Below are 17,457 nucleotides of genomic sequence, written 5' to 3' on the forward strand. Positions count from 1 at the left end.
CACCTGGTCTTAACTGGAATATTACACCTCTCAGAGAAATAGGATCCTTTTGTTTAAGAATTCCAGTTTAGATAACATGGTAATCACGTGTCCCTTTGGTCACTGATAAGTTCTGTGCTTATTAGTATGCTAGCTAAGAGTTGGATACGACTTCACTTTCACTTTTCACTTTCATGCATTGGAGAAGGAAATGGCAACCCACTACAATGTTCTTGCCTGGAGAATCCCAGGGACGGGGGAGCCTGGTGGTCTGCCGTCTATGGGGTCACACAGAGTTGGACATGACTGAAGCGACTTAGCAGCAGCAGCAGCAGCAGCAGCAGCTGGCTTTATTGGAGGGGTCCCACCAATATCTGTAATGTTTGACTTCTCTCATTACTGAAACCAATGGGGATGCATCCCTCTTCTAAGTTTCCTGGACTATCCAAGGAGGAAGCACATGCTGAGGATTAGTGTATTGAATGACTCCTCCCTGGACTTTGACTCTTAAGTGACAGACTAAAGACATAGGGACATCTAGAGGTCATGTTAATTACAGCAATTGAGAGGTGTGAATCATATTATTCTTGTGATATGTTCCTACTGTCTACTCTACCAGACACTTGTTGTCTTTTAATGAATTAAAATACAAATTCAAGGTATTGGCTATTTATCCAGCTGATAATAAGACTATCGAGACACAATAAACTAAAAGTTAAAAATTATTAAATCTCATGTGAAATTTGTAGTTGTAAAAAAATTTAATGAAAAGGCAAAATTTCCTTACAAAATTTAGAGTTGAAATATTTGACCTGAAAAATTGGACTTGGGCCTCAAGGAGAGAAAAGGGAGACTCGAGTGCTTTTGAAAAAGTCCCCAATTCCTCTTATAGGCATTTTAAATTTTGTGATCTTTGCTGCATGCTATATGCATGTTCCTAGTTAGAATTAGCTAAGATTCCTGGTTTATCTGCAGAAAGTTCATATTTAACTTTCTAAACAAATGTTTTGGTTAAAGGAGAAAGGAAAGTTGGGGGTGAGTTGGGGTAGTATCACAAAGGGTAGAAGGAAGAGACCAGTGGAGGGATAGAATGCGTATCTGTCAAGCCTCTCTTGCTCCAGGGACCATTGGACCCAGAAGAAAACCTACAGTCCAAAGTTTCATCCTCATGAGAGATATAAGGACATTGTGCTTAAGCAGAGCTGTCTGGAATTCATCTGAGAAATGGTGCCAAAGTAAGAGGCAGGCTTCTCTGGTGTCTCAGCCATAAAGAATCTGCCTGAAATGTAGGAGATGCTGGTTCAATCCCTCGGTCAGGAAGATCCCTTGGAGGAGGGCACCAGCAACCCACTCCAGTATTCTTGTCTGGAGAATCCCAAGGACAGAGGAGCCTGGTGGGCCAGAGTCCATAGGCTCACAAAGAGTCAGATGCAAATGAAGCAACTGAGCAGGCACACACAAGTAAGAGGCAGGGCCATTTTTCTTGCCCCACTTCCCATTCTCAAACATATCATCCAGCACATATTTGATTTCTAAAGGATCAAGCAGCAAGAGAATGGATGAAAAGAATGAAAAGAATATTGGGGCACAAGCAGGCAAAGAAGAGTCCAGAACAAAATGGTGAGCAGATTTCTTGTTTTATTATTTCATTTGAGGCCGCAGATGCAAGGAGATTAGCTGGGGAGTGAGTTAGAGTCTGTGGTTTGGGGATTCCAGGTCAGACAGCCCAACTGGTGTCAAAGGTCAGCAGACAGACTCTTGGGAGCAGATTCAGGTTTCCGGATCCCAGGACAGAGAGTCACTCCAGCCCAGAGTTCAGACCTCACCTGGGACCTCTCAGGCAATCCCAGGAGGAGGAGGAGGAAGTGTTTGTCCATCTGTTGTCCCCAGGTCAGCTCTTCTTGGCTCAGGGTCCACTTCAGCAGCAGCCGCCTCCAGAGGACTGACCACTCCCCCCTCCACAGCACCCGGAGCCCCCTGAGGGCTGGCTGCAGCAGTCAGAGCTCTGGGGTCTGCAGTGGTGGGACCTGCGGCGCCTGTGGTGGCTCAGGCAGCAGCCCCCAGACCCGGAGCTGCAGCAGCCCCTGGAGCTGGAGCCACAGCAGCCCCCGGAGCTGACACCACAGCAGGAGGTGACTGGGGGGCACTTTGGGGGGCATTTTGGGGTTGGGCACTTGGGGGTACACTTGGGAGGAGGCTGGCACTGCTGCTGGTTCTGCTGGCAGGACATCTTGGTGGGTGGGCTCAGGAGCTGAGGGAGAGACAGATGGCAGGTCAGACCAGCACACAGAGACCTCCTTTATGGACTTCCACCATCTCGCCTTTCCCCCACATTCTAAAAGTCTGGTCAAGTAACTCGTGGAGAAATTACCTGTAAAATATAGTTTTTCAAGTGCTTTTCACTATCATTTGAAATTTGGGAGCTTTTCATAAAACAGACATAGGTTGTCTTCTTTCAACAAAGCAAGACTAACTAAATTGACAAACTTGCCCAAAGTCAAGGTCCTTTCTCTGGAGAAGGCAAAATTGACCTTCACAAAGTCTGACTCAAGCTCACTCTACACCACTTAGAATTCTGATAATGTCCAGTCTAGGAGACAGTTTAGAGCAGCAGTACTCTCTGCTAAGGAAGAACTAAAGATTCCCTTCTGGAGGAACTTCCCAGATAGCTTTCCAGAGACACATGTTATTATCAGATCATATATCATATATAATTTCATAATTATGCATATGTATTTGGGTTAATCAGTCCATGTGTTGGCCCTTTGCAATTCTGTTTATATATCATCTATCTATATTTGTATTTATCTCTGTATATGCTTGGCTTCCCAGGTGGCCCTGGTGGTAAAGAACCCCCGACCGATTCAGTAGACAGTAAGAGGAGCAGGTTTGATCCCTGGGCAGGGAAGATCCCCTGGAAGAAGAAATGATAAACCACTCCAGTGTTCTTGCCTGGAAAATCCCATGGACAGAAGAGCCTGGTAGGCTCAAGTCTATAGGGTCGAAAGAGTCAGACCTGACTAAAGCGACTTAGCACACATAGCACGCATGCTTGTATATATATATGTATACATGTGATATATACATATGTATACCTATATATGCAAGCATATATGTATATCTCTATATATACATATATAAAATGGAGTTACTAAATCATTTTAGAGAGAAGTGAGCTCCAAACCTAATCAAGTTGGATGTGAAACTAGGTTTTCTGGTCTAGTGAAACTAGGCTTGGTTATGCACTCTTTACAACACACAACCCCTTCCAATTTTTACATCTTAGCAGGTGAATTTCAACTTGTTAATCATTATTCAACTCAGGAGCTTCTGGTACTGATGCCAGGCAGCACTCCTGACCAAGTAAGTGACACTTGGTGAGGGTGAGGCCCTTGGATCTCTGTTTTTATCTAACCCCCAATATGCTGCCCCTGGTCTCCATTGTTTGAAAAATCACTCTGACCCTAGTAGAGGCTTTGGAGCAGAAACACAGCTGGCTTCTCCAAGGTAATAGCTTCCTTATGAAAGTATTGACTTATCTAAAACCTGAGAAACTCAAAAAGATACAGAACTAACTTAGAGCGCAGAGCATAGACACACAAATGCCATCTCCTGCCTCACAGCTCATCCGTCATCAGGTTTCTAGATTTTTGCTCCCTCTCGGGATCCACCCTCATCCTTGCCATCCCCAAGGCCCTGCCCCCGGCCCTCCCCTCTGGTCTGAACATCCTCTGTGGAAGGCCCTGCTCTGGCTCCCAGTGGGCACTTACCAGTGTCCAAGCAGCACAGGGTCTGTCAACACCTCAGGAGAGGAGTGGATGGAGGTGCTCTGTCCCTAAGGCCTTTTATCCTGGTCTTGGGCCCTTCCCTCAGGTGTGAGGCATGACCTGGGCATGAGAGGACCGCCTCCTGCCAGCCACATGGCTCCTGTGACAAGTGATGACTGGTAGCTCCTTCCTGCCTCCCTCATCAATGGAGCTCAGAAAAGTTGCTCCCAGTTAAAAATATGGTCAACAGAAATAGGATTGAATTCCTCCCATCATCTGCCACCTTATCCTTGGTGGTACCTGCCTTTCAGTCTCTTTCTTGGAGCTTGGTCCTCCATACCTTCCTGGTTTTCCTCCTATGACCGTAATTCATTAGCTCCAGACCTTCTCATTTGCACAGAAAAATGCTGATGTCTCCAGGGTTTTCACTGTGCCATTGGGAGTGTATGTACCTGTGTACACCTGTGTGTCTATGTCTGCACTTGTTTTCTAAGTGTGGTGTGTGTATTCGGTGTATGTTTTGTGGAGCTCACATTCCAAAATAGATTTACCTCTTAAAATCAACTCGAGCTTGGAAAAATTACTCAGAAGTTAGGTTTATGTCTCTGGAACCAGACTTCCTGAGCATGAATTCTAGCTCCAACACTTACTATTTAGATATAATAACTTAGGGCAAATTGTTTAGCTTCTCTGCCTTTGTTTCCTTATCAATATAGTGATTTTAATAACTTCTACTTCATGAGTTTCTTAGGAGAATCAAATAAGATAACATATGTAAAGCTCATAGAACTTTGCCTTGCACATTTCATACACACCAAAAGCTATCATCATAGTTATCATCAACATCATTTTCCTTAATTACCTTCTTAGATGCATGCCGTGGCAATCAATAGATATTCTTGTCAAGTATGAAGCCAACATTTGCATTAGACTTTAGAGTTTCCAAATAGTTTTCTCATATGTCCATCAGCATAAGGCCTGGAGTATGCAGACATATGTATCCTACACAGACATAGGATACATCACTCTGTAATAGTCTGGCCCTACGCTGCCTGAGTATGACTCTTAGCTTCCTGCTCAGGTTGTTACTCATAAGGGAATGATTGTAGTATCAATTCCTTGGCTCTCACACAGAAGTCTTACTCAGGAGTAGAGCACTGATACTTAAAGTAATTGGCCTGAGGATTCGTATGGTCCCTACCTCTAAATATGTGGTACCCAAGCCATCAATCAATCTGGTTTAGATCTGAGTGATAAGCAGGTTTGAAACCTCATGAGGACTGGTTTGCTTGCCTTGACTGTGTGATGTTGATGGAGTTCAATTAGATAAGAATGTTTTTGTTAAGCAAATGATTGACTTTCTCAGCCTTCTGTTATCAACGGATTGGGAGTAAACATGACTGAGTTTTAGATGCAAATAAAAGGCAGATCAAAAGTAATGCAACATGTTTCACATTGAAAAGTTACAGAAATAACTCTAATAATTTCTTTTCCAATTTATTCTGTATTTATTAAGTACAACTATAATCTAGTAATTAACAAATTCTTGAAAGTGTTCAATTTTTCTAGAACCACCCTGAACTTCACACTGAGGGTTATTTTACTTTTATGCACTAGAACCAGTGTCATGTATGTTTATGGATTATTTTTTCACCCAACAATCTTTTCTTGTAACATACATAATTAAATCATAGTCAAAATAACAAATTAAAATATAGTTGATGGTTTTTTTATGCCTGGTAGTCCCCAAAGCCATGATATAAAAGGAACTATGATGGTTACCCATTTCTAAATAAAACTATTTATATGAAAAAGAGCAACGTTTAAGCAAATTTGTAAAAAGATATGACCATCTGAGAAGAAAATTACAATATATATTCCAGGAATAAGACTAAAACAGTTGGTATGCAACTATATTTTACAAATTAATAAGGAAAAAATTCCAGTGAAAATAATAGTGAAAAGAGATAAACAGGCAATACAAAATGTTAGATTTGTATATGACTAGTAAACAAGTGAGGGCTTCCCAGGTGGCACTAGTGGAAAAACCCACCTGCCAATGCAGGAGATGTAAGAGATACAGGTTCAATCCCTGGGTTGGGAAGATCCCCTGCAGAAGGAAATGGCAACCCACTCCAGTCTTCTTACCTGGAGAATCCTATGGAAAGAGAAGCCTGGTGGGCTACAGACCACGGGGTTGCAAAGAGTCAGACACAACTGAAGTGACTTAGCATGCACAAATGAATGAAAAGCTAGGAAAAGAGACATCTTTTATCTTCTCCTATCAAGTACATTTCTTCATGTCAAATAGGCAAAGATTTAAAAATTTTATAAAATAAGTGTAAATGTGGAGGGGAAAAGCCACTGTAAATGTAACATAAGTATTACATTTCTGAAAGGCAAATTGGTGGTCAATTCATTCAGATTAATTTATCAATAAGTAAAATAATTTAGAATGTATATATATTTTGATTAAACAATTCCAATTTGGGAGTTTTATTCTGTGGATCTTACCACACAAATGTGAAAATCTGAATATTCAGTGATATAAACTGATATTTATAAGAGAAATTGGGACTATATTAATATCTGTAATAAATTTTGACACATACATGTAAATACATAAACAGTGATTAAAATGATTTATGGTTCTATGTTTAGGCATGAACAGATATTTTTTGACTGAAGCTGTCATACTATTTATTGACTGGTGCTATATATTATAAAGCACAAACATTGTACAAGAATCAGAAAATGGAATTTAAAAATAGAACCATGTTTGATAGCAGCAAAAATATGAGATATCTAATAATAAATATTTCAAATTTGTAAAACTGGAGAAAATTGATTCTTCTATCTAGTTGCATTCAATATTGGAAGAAAATTGAACCCCTATGTGAGACTGTATCCCTTTCCCCTAATCTTCATTCAGGGATCAGTAAATGCATTTGGAGAACTGGGAGAAAAGGACAAATATCAAGTGTGACACATGTGTAGAAGGACTAGGCTCCCTTTCCCTCTGTGATCTGCCAGCACACAGAAGCCATTAAATCAAGTTTGGTATTTTGACTTTCTCAGACTGGACATTCTAATTTCCAAACAGAAACCAGTTTTGTGATTTAAAAATGACATTACTTGGGAAGAGCTATAAAGTCACTAAGTCTTCCCAAGTCTTCATCTGGCATCAGAAGACCATCTCATTGAGTAAAATTTTAAGGACAGTAGTACATAATAAAAATTATATTCTATAATCACAGCTTGCTTAATAGGAGCATAGAGATAGATTGTTTAATATCACACCTGCTTGAGGAAACTCTTAGATGACGAGATGAGTCTTCCTAGAAGGATGATATTGTGGGTGGGCCTTTAAGGAGGGACAGAACTCCAAAAGGGTCCAGATGGTGGAAAAGAAATTGAAGAGTACTTCAGATAGAGGAAAGAGCAGGTAATGCTGCTAGTAACAGTAGCAGTCATAGTAATCATAGTAGTAGTAACAACAGTAGTAACAGTGGAAACACTTATAAAGTAACAGTAGAAACTACTCTTCATTGAGAGCTAAAACATTCTGGATGCTGAACTAAAGATAGTAGCCTCTACTGCTTCCCAGATTAATAGGCGTCAAGATGTACAAGTTTAAGTTATATCTGGTAAGGGTGAGTTGTTCAATATGGCGGGAGCACAAGGTTCCATGAGGCAGTATGAATGGTGAACCTTAGAAATTAAGTTGGAAATATCTTCCATAGTGCTTTAACCACAGTACTTAAGAGTGTGCATTATTCTGTAGAAAGCCACTGTTTTTCAGAAGTAGAGTGATAAGTGCATAAATGCCACATAGAAAGCACGTTTGGGGGAAAAAGGTGTAGAGAATTTAATGAAGCTGAAAGAGGAAGAAAGAAGCAGGATTTGCTGAGAGGTATAAAAGCAGGCTCAGATGGTAAAGAATCTGCCTGCAATGCAGGAGACCCAGGTTCAATCCTTGAATTGGGAAGAATTCCATGGACAGAGGAACCTGGCAGACCGCAGCCCATGGGGTCACAAAGAGGTGGACGTGATTGAAGCGACTGAGCATGCAGCATGCACGTGCCTAGAACCAAACTGATTGAAGAAGGGGTGGATAAAAACCATGGGCTTTCAAAATGTGTTGAATTTGTCTCTTTTTTTTTACTTCATTTATTTTTTCTTCTCTTTTTCTTTCATGCAAGTATGTGCATGTGTGGAGGAAGGATGCTTTGGTGGGGTGGGTCAAGAGTAGCAGAATGAGTATACGGGAGAAGAGGAACATGGAGGAACATGAAATGGCTGGGTTAGGGCCCCAAAGGTGGCCAAGAACCCAGGAAATTATGTTTACAAAAAAGCACTTGAAACTCAGTCCGTCAATGATACTTCAGGGCCCTGATGACATAAGAAAAAACAAGAGTTAGGAGCATTTGTCTCCTTTGCATCAGAGTGCCTCTCTGGTGCATGGGCTTCAAGACCACCAGCGGGAGAGGTCAGGGTAGAAAAAAAAGGATACTCAAGGCCAACATGCTGAGCAGATTCATTTTATTGTTTTACATCAGTCAGAGATCACCCTTTAAGAAAATACCACAAGGAGTAACTTAGGGAAGTTTTCCTAGGGAAGTGAGGGTAGACATAGAATCCAAGGCCATGGAAGGGAACTCAGAAGAAAATTTGAGTTTCTGAACCCCAGGGAGGGTTCATTGTCTTTGCAAGTTCAGATTCTTCTACAGGACCTCTCAGGCTCTGCAACCAATGAAGGAGGATAAAGATGATGTCCTCAGCAGTGTGCTGTCCCAAGGTTGGATCTTGTAGATTCGGGGACATCTTCAGCAGCAGCCACCTCCAGAGGACTGACCACTCCCCCCTCCGCAGCACCCGGAGCCCCCTGAGGGCTGGCTGCAGCAGTCAGACCTCTGGGGTCTGCGGCGGTGGGACCTGCGACGCCTGTGGTGACTCAGGCAGCAGCCCCCAGACCCGGAGCTGCAGCAGCCCCCGGAGCTGGAGCCACAGCAGCCCCCGGAGCTGACACCACAGCAGGAGGAGACTGGGGGGCACTTTGGGGGGCATTTAGGGGTGGGGCACTTGGGGGCACACTTGGGAGGGGGCTGGCACTGCTGCTGGTTCTGCTGGCAGGACATCTCGGTGGGCGGGTTCAGGAGCTGAGGGAGAGACAGACAGCAGGTCAGACCAGCACACAGAGACCTCCCCGCCGCTTCCTGACTTTTCAACATCATTTCTAACATGTATGTTGAAATAACTTGCCTCTGTTATTAATTTTAATGTCTTATCAACTACTCTGATAGGACCTCTCCTTCAAACCTCATCTTATTCTTTTTAAAGTAAGAAGTGGTCATAACCTATTTTACCAATTTGAAAATTGACATTAAATGATATTTAAAAACCAATTCTTTTCACTTATTTCATTCAAATACTGAAATTGTTCTATAGAGATGAACTTAGAACTGAAATATTTTCTTTATGGAAAAAAGTCCTGTTAACACCCAAAATAATTTCACGTTTTGGAAATTTACAGCTTCAGATTAGAAAGGGATCTGAGGAATTTCCTGGCTGGCTCACCTTGTTAGAGAGAACGATGAGAGTTCCCTTGACTCAGATCCTGACCTATAATGGCCTCAAAAACACCTCTTACACCATCCTTAGCCTAAAAATTATTAAACATCTTGTGCTTTTCCACCTCTAAAAGTGTACAATGCATTCCCAGGCTCTATCCTTACCCACGTGTATAATATCTCCCAGAGTGCCTCTAATTCTCTCCTCACTCTGACAATTGCTCAAATCATACCAGGCAGAGGATACAGTATCTCTAGAAGGTAAACTCCCTTTCTGAGACCTGTTCCAGAATATCAGAACAGCCAGTGGTTTCCTTCTTTCATCCTGGGAGTCCCCCCTCCACAAAGCTGCAGGTCTTTGGGTCCCTCCCAATGTCTTTAGCCATCACTAAACTCCTATCATTCTCCCTGTCTTCCTGCCTGCTCCTGGTTCCTTCTGTCCTTCCAGGGCTTGTCTCTCTCTCTCTAATACTATGGGCCACATCCCCCAAGGCCCTGCTCCCTGCCCTCCCCTCTGGCCTGGGCCTCCTCTGTGGAAGGCCCTGGTCCCACTCCCAGTGGACACTCACCGGTGCACACACAGCACAGAGTCGTCAGCACCTCAGGAGAGGAGTGGATGGAGGTGCTCTGCCCCAAGGCCCTTTTATCCTGGCCTTGGGCTCTGCCCTCAAGTGTGAGACAGGGCCTGGGCATGAGAAGACCGCCCCCTGCCACCCACGTGGCTCCTGTGACAGGTGATGACTGGCAGCTCCTCCTTGCCTCCCTCCACGGGGCTCAGGGCATCCCCAGCATCGGTGCCCCCTCATTCTCCTTACGGCTTCCCTCCCTCACACCTTCCTCTGGGAATTGGCCTCCCAAGCTCTCCTGTCCTAGTTCTCTGATGGTCTGCTTTGAACTAAGACTCATGGAGCCTCCAAGGGTCTCTGCTTATACCCCAGCCCCCTAGGCCCATCCTGTGTGTGTGGATGTTTGTGTCTGCGCTGTTCCTGTTCAAAGCCTGGATTGGGAGTGAGACCCATCTGGGACAGGACCCCTGGTCCTGACATTCAGCTATGTGATCTTATGAAAATCACCCAACCCTTCTCATTCTGTTTCCTCAACTTTAAAATAGTTGAGAAAAACTAGTCTCAATGGTGTCATGAGAGTCAGCAAAATCAAAGAGTAAAATGTCTGCAAAAGGTCCCATAGCACACCGTGTATGCGTGCTCAGTCATGTCGACTCTGCAATCCCATGGACTGTAGGCCACCAGACTCTTTTGTCCATGGGATTATCTCAGCAAGAATACTGCAGTAGGTTGCCATTTTCTCCTCCAGCAGATCTTCCCGATCCAGGGATCAAACCTGTGACTCCTGTGGCTCCTGCACACGTCGGATCCTCACAAATGAGCTACCTATCCACTGATAATTAAAAGTGAGAAGCTCTTTTCTAGGATACATACATCTGACTTTTTAAAGGACCATTTTTTTTCACCTGAGCTTTTTTTGTGCATTTTCATAAAACAGTATCCCTGTTGAATAACTAGGGAGTAAATCTGCATTGCCTTACATAGTAGAATGAGAATTTGCTTTCCAAGAATCTTACACAAGGAAACCTGTGAGCTGGTGGACCAGAAAGCAGCAAGAAGAGACAGTGAGAGGGCTCAGCCCTGGGGCGCCGGTAGAGGGGCTGGGACCCTACTGAAACGTGTGCCCAGGTGGAGGAACCAGGAGGACCTAACAGAACAGGAGGTCTTGGGTTCAGTAGGAATCTCCAGTGTTACTTCTTTGTTCCTGCAAGAACCCAAGGGTTCCTTCAAGGGTGTTTGTATATGAACATTTTTTACAAGATTAAGATAAGGACTAATGTCAGTTTGGTAGGTAGCAGGTGAGCCTTCCATGTGTAGAAGGCAACATCACAAAAAAACTAAACAAATTAATCAGATGAAAGGAAATCAGAGCTAGGATTAATTATGGGAAGAAAATCTTCTTTCCAGAAGTGACCAGAATAATTTTTTGGAGTAGAGTAAGATATGAATTGAGTCAGTAATATCTATATCAGGGTCATAATGGATAAGGATAGCCAATAACTGGTGAAATGTATATATGTGCACAGGCATAGGGGGTTTTAGATTGACTTAGATTGACTATATTTTTAAAATTGTGATGTAAAATAGATCAGCGATAGACAGCGATAGAGATGCAGATACAGCCTCAGATACAGCCTCAGATACAGATATAGGTGCAGAATCTACCCTCCCTATGATGCTCAGCACCAGATATGAAAAGGCGGATGGCCTCCACTGATGACTCACTGCCCCTCATCTGCTAGGATTTCTCCTTGACTCCAGTCTTCACTGGGATACAAGCATATTCTCTTTCCACCATCCCACACTCTAGGAATCATTACATCTGCCCTTTAAGGTAGCCTCATTGAGGGCTCCACACTGTGTTCAGGATTGAAGTTATCATTTTTGACTGATATTCAAGGCTCTCTGTAATATGACTATACAACTACTCCAATTTCTGTTTTTCTTCCCAAGATTTACTGTATTGGCTGTACGGTAAGCATATCTTTCCTTACTCTAGTTCTCTGCTTTGTTCTATGATATTTTCCTGAGATGATGAGTTCAAGCCTCACTTACTCCATATGCTTTATGTGACATATCTTACAAATGAGATTTTAACAGACCATCTGACAACTTGTGCCTTATATTTCTGATTCTCCTTCAGCAACCGGGACAAGGTTATGCACACATATGTAGTTAATAGACTTTTAAGAATTCTTTCATTAGCATTAGCACTGCGTGGTTTACAAGTAGCTCTTCCCTATGACAGGTCCTCATCCTAGAAGACCTCACACTGAGATAGGCACAGTGAGCTGTGATGGCCATGTCACCCTGCAGAGATTTGCCCCTGTCTCACTTGGCTATGACATCGGCCCAGGTTGTTCCAATGAGCTTAGTTATGGGGGAGTGGACAGGAATATCTGTGCACTGGCTCACAGATATGGGTTGTGAATCCAGCTCCTGATACCTAGAATGATGGGGTAAAGAGGTCATATGGTCCACACCTCTGCCTCGAAGCAGGGCAGCATCTGAAATATCAATCTGCTTGGACTTGGGTGATGAGTCAGAGTCATGATTGCAATGGGATCACTTGGACTGACTATTTGGCTCTGGATATTAGCTGTCAATGGCTTTGCCCTCATTAAATAAGCATTTTGACTACCAAAGGCTTTCTGAGGTCACCTATTCATCCAAGGGTTCTATAACCCTTACAATCATTCTTGCATCTTCTCAAGGAGCCGGAGATCCAATGGGAAGTAATTCAAGCTGAGTTAATTTTCCTCTTTGCCCTCCCACTCTCCTCTATGTGAGCTACAAAGTAGAACATTAACATATTTTCCCTTCAAGCAAATCTTCCTTTGAAGTTATAAATGGTAATCAATAATCTAAAGAAATATAATTTCTAAATGATTATTGCTTAATTATTAAGGGAGTGAAAATATTTTAAGAGTGGCACAAAATCCATAATATATAAAGGAAAGAATTGATAAATTACATAAAATAATTTTTATATAGCATAAAGTACCACAGGTAAGACTTGTTGTTGTTCACTCACTAAGTTGTGTCCTACTCCGTAACCCCATGGGCTGCAGCACGCCAGGCTTCCCTGTCCTTAACCATCTCCCAGAGTTTGCTCAAACTCATGCCCATTGAGCCAGTTATGCTATCCAACCATCTCTTCCTCTGTCATCCTCTTTTCCTCCTGCCTTCAATCTTTCCCAGCATTAGGGTCTTTTCCAATAAGTTGGCTTTTTACATCAGGTGGCCAAAGTATTGGAGTTTCAGCTTCAGCATCAGTCCTTCCAATGAACATTCAGGGTTGATTTCCTTTAGGATTGACAGGTTTGATCTCCTTACTGTCCAAGGGACTCTTAAGTGTCTTCTCCAGCACCACAATTCAAAAGGGTCAATTCTTCAGCTCCCTGCCTTCTTTATGGTCCAGCTTTCATATCTGAACATGACTACTAGAAAAACCATACCTTTGACTATACAGAATTTGTGGGCAAAGTGACATCTCTGCTTTTTAATATGCTGTCTATGTTCGTCATAGCTTTTCTTCCAAGGAGGAAATATCTTTTAATTTTATGGCTGTAGTCACCATCCACAGTGATTCTGGAGCCCATGAAAATAAAGTAAGTCTGTCACAGTTTCCATTTTTTCCCTCTCTATTTGCCATGAAATGATAGGACCAGATGCCATGATCTTAGTTTCTAAAGTCAGCTTTTTTCTTTCTTTTTTCACATTCATCCAAAGACTATTTAGTTCCTCCTTGCTTTCTGCCATTAGGATTGTATCATTTGCATATCTGAGGTTGTTGCTATTTCTCTCTGCAATCTTGATGCCAGCTTGTGATTCAACCAGCCTGGCATTTCTCATGATGTACTCTGGATGTAAGTTAAATCAGCAGGTGATAATACACAGCCTTGATATACTCCTTCCCAATTTTGAACCAGTCCACTGTTCCATGACAAGGGTTCCAGTCCAGTTCCATTGCTTCTTGACCTGCATACAAGTTTCTCATGATACAGGCAAGGTGGTCTGGTATTCCCATATCTTTAAGAATTTTCCACTGTTTATTGTGATCCACACAGTCAGGCCATAGCATAGTCAATGAAGCAGAAGTAGATGTTTTTCTGGAATTGTCTTGCTTTTCCTATGATCCCGTGGATGTTGTTAATTTGATCTCTGGTTCCTCTGCCTTTTCTAAATCTAGCTTGAACACCTGAAAGCTCTCGGTTGATATACTGCTAAAGCCTAGCTTGAAGGATTTTAAGCATGACCTTGCTAGCATGTGAAATGAGCACAGTTGTACAGTAGTTTGAACATTCTTTGGCATTTCCTTCTTTGGGACTGGAATGAAATTCTTTTCAAGGCCTATGTCCATTGCTGAGTTTTCCAAATTACCTGGCATATTGAGTGCAGCACTTTAATAGCATCATCTTTTAGGATTTTAAGGAATTCCATCAACTCCACTAGCTTTGTTTGTAGTAATGCTTCTTAAGGCCCACTTGACTTCCCACTCCAAGAAAATTACAATACATACCTGATAAGGAATTGCTTTACTTAATATATAAATTTATTTCATAAGTCTAAAAACATATAAAACTGCAATGGACAAAGGACACAGAGTGCCCTCATTTCTCATATACGTACATATTCACACATATTGTGTTAGTCAGGAATCTTCAGAGAAAGAGAACCCATAGGGCATGAACATGCATGTAATGAGATTTATTCCAAGGTATTGGCTCCCACAGTTGTGGGGGCTTGTAAGTTTGGTATCTGTAGAGTAAGCACAGGTTGAAGATTCATGAAAGAGTTGATGTTAGAGCCTGCATTCTGAGGGCTGTCTGTAGACAGAATTCCCTCTTCTTTTACAGTGCTAGTCTTTTCTTTTAAAGCTTCCAATTGATAGGATGAAGTCACTCACACTCTAGAGGGTTATCTATTTACTCAAAATCTACTGGTTTACACGCTGTTGCTCAGTCACTCAGTCACATTTAACTCTTTGCAGCCCCATAGACTGCAGCATGCCAAGCTTCCCTGTACTTCACCATCTCCCGGAGCTTGCTCAAATTCATGTCCATTGAGTCGATGATGCCATCCAACCATCTCATCCTCTGTCATCCCCTTCTCCTCCTGCCTTCAATCTTTCCCAGCATCAGGGTCTTTTACAGTGAGTCAGTTCTTTGCATCAGGTGGCCAAAGGATTGGAGCTTTAGCATCAGTCCTTCCAATAAATATTCAGGGTTGATTTCCTTTAGGATTGACTGGTTTCATCTTGAAGTCCAAGGGACTCTCAAGAGTCTTCTCCAATACCACAGTTCAAAGACATCAATTCTTCAGGGCTCAGACTTCATTATGGTCCAATTCTCACATCCATACATGACTACTAGAAAAACCATAGCTTTGACTATATGAACCTTTTATGATTTACATGTTAATTACATGCAAAGAAATACCTTCACAGCAACATCTAGACTGGTTTTTGACTTACAGTCTGGGTACCATGGCCTCACCAAGTTAACACATAAAAGGTAACCATCACAGTTTACCCCTTGTCAGCTTGGCACCTGTACACATCTCCTTACACCATATTTATTCTCCAAATAAGGACAATGATAAAGTCACATTTCCAGATAACACTATGCACAACTATGCTGTGTACAACAGAAAATGCACTAACCTTTTCCCCAAAAGAGGATACAAGTTCTTTGAGTGATGTTTACTCTTCTCCCTGATAGCCTTGACATTTTTCACTTTTCACTTTCATGTACTGGAGGAGGAAATGGCAACCCACTCCAGTGTTCTTGCCTGGAGAATCCCAGGGACGGGGGAGCCTGGTGGGCTGCCGTCTATGGGGTCGCACAGAGTCAGACACAACTGAAGTGACTTAGCAGCAGCAGCAAAGTTAGATAATGTTTCAATGCATTACTCAATACATCTTATGTTATGTGAGCAAGATTAGAAAGGGAATAAAACAAAGACATTATAGATACACATACATACAAACATATTTATAACAAAATATGGAAGATATACTAGTAATAATTAAAGTCCTGATTGTGGCTCTTTTTTACCTAATGGGGTGACCCAACATTAATTCCTGAAGGGTCTGGACCATTAGTACTCCTGTCTGAAGTAGACTGTTGTAGTTTTCCATTATCTGTCATCAAAGGGTATGTTAGTAATAAGATATGCCCTAAGTCATCTGCCATATTCCATATATATTCTTCACTACATACATTCTGAAGTAGTATTCCAACTTCCTAATGGTAATCAGACTCAGTCACTCCATCAAGTGCATTAACACCCTTCTTTGTCATTTGATTCAGAGGCATAAGGATGCCAAAGTGGCTGGGTGGCAGTCTTAACTTCCAGTTCAATGGAATTACTGTGAGTCCTGGTGGAAGCATTCCTCTCTCAGGAACTAAGACCTCTTGACCAGCATAAGATCACAGGGACAGGAAGCAAAAATTTTGATAGTAAATCTCTAAGGGTAATAGTGTGTGTGGTATCACTCTATTTCCAACTTTGATTCCTGGACCTATATAGTCTGGTTATAAAAGAGAATCATAATATTGATTGCTGATTTTGAGCATATGCAGACTCCTAAAGAGCCTTGCCCCAACCCTGAAAGGTATTGCCACTATCCTGGTTCTGTAAGTAGGTCTTCAAAAGGCCATTCCACAGTTTGATCAAGCCAGCTGCTTGACGATGATGTGGAACATGGTAGGAAGAGTGAATTCTATAAGCAGACCCGTTGCTTTGTTTTACTTGCTGTATTTGTCAGTGTTCTCCAGAAAAACAGAAAAAAATATGATTTTATACACACATATATATACATACATATGTATATATACATATGTATGTATATTGATGCAGTGGTAAAGAATCTGCCTTCCAATACAGGAGATGCAAGAGACTCAGGTTCAATCCCTAGGTTGAGAAGATCCCCTGGAGGAGGAAATGGCAACCTGCTCCAGTATTCTTGTCTGGAAAATCCCATGGACAGAGAAGTCTGCCAGGCTACAACTCATGGGGTCACAAAGAGTCAGACAGGACTGAGAGACTGAACACTAGCACTGTATATATATTATATATATATATAATATAATATGTATTATATAATATATTATATATATAGTATGTTATATAATAATATATGAAGATATATATATATTTTTAAATGGGTTCATGTAATTAAGGATGCTAAGAAATCCATGATCTGATATCTGCAAGTTGAAAACCCAGGAAAGCTGGTGGTATAATTCAGTCCACGTCTGAAGGCCCAAGAACCAGGGGAGCCAGTGGTATGGATTCCAGTCTGGGTCTGAAAGCCTGAGAATCAGAAAAACCAAGGAAAAGTTCAGTGCTTCAACTCAAGAAATTGCTCAAGAATTTTAAAAGGGCCAATTTTTCCATCCTCTGCCTTCTGTTCTTTTCAGGTTCTCAATAGACTGAGTAATTCCAAACCTACAATGGGAAGAGTAGTCTATTTTAATGAATCCACTGATTCAAATACTAGCCTCATTCAGAAACACCGTCACAGACATATCTAGAAATATCACTTAGCTTGGGCATCCCATGGCCATT

Source organism: Capricornis sumatraensis, chromosome 2 (assembly GCF_032405125.1).
Source record: "Capricornis sumatraensis isolate serow.1 chromosome 2, serow.2, whole genome shotgun sequence".
Taxonomy (NCBI): domain Eukaryota; kingdom Metazoa; phylum Chordata; class Mammalia; order Artiodactyla; family Bovidae; genus Capricornis; species Capricornis sumatraensis.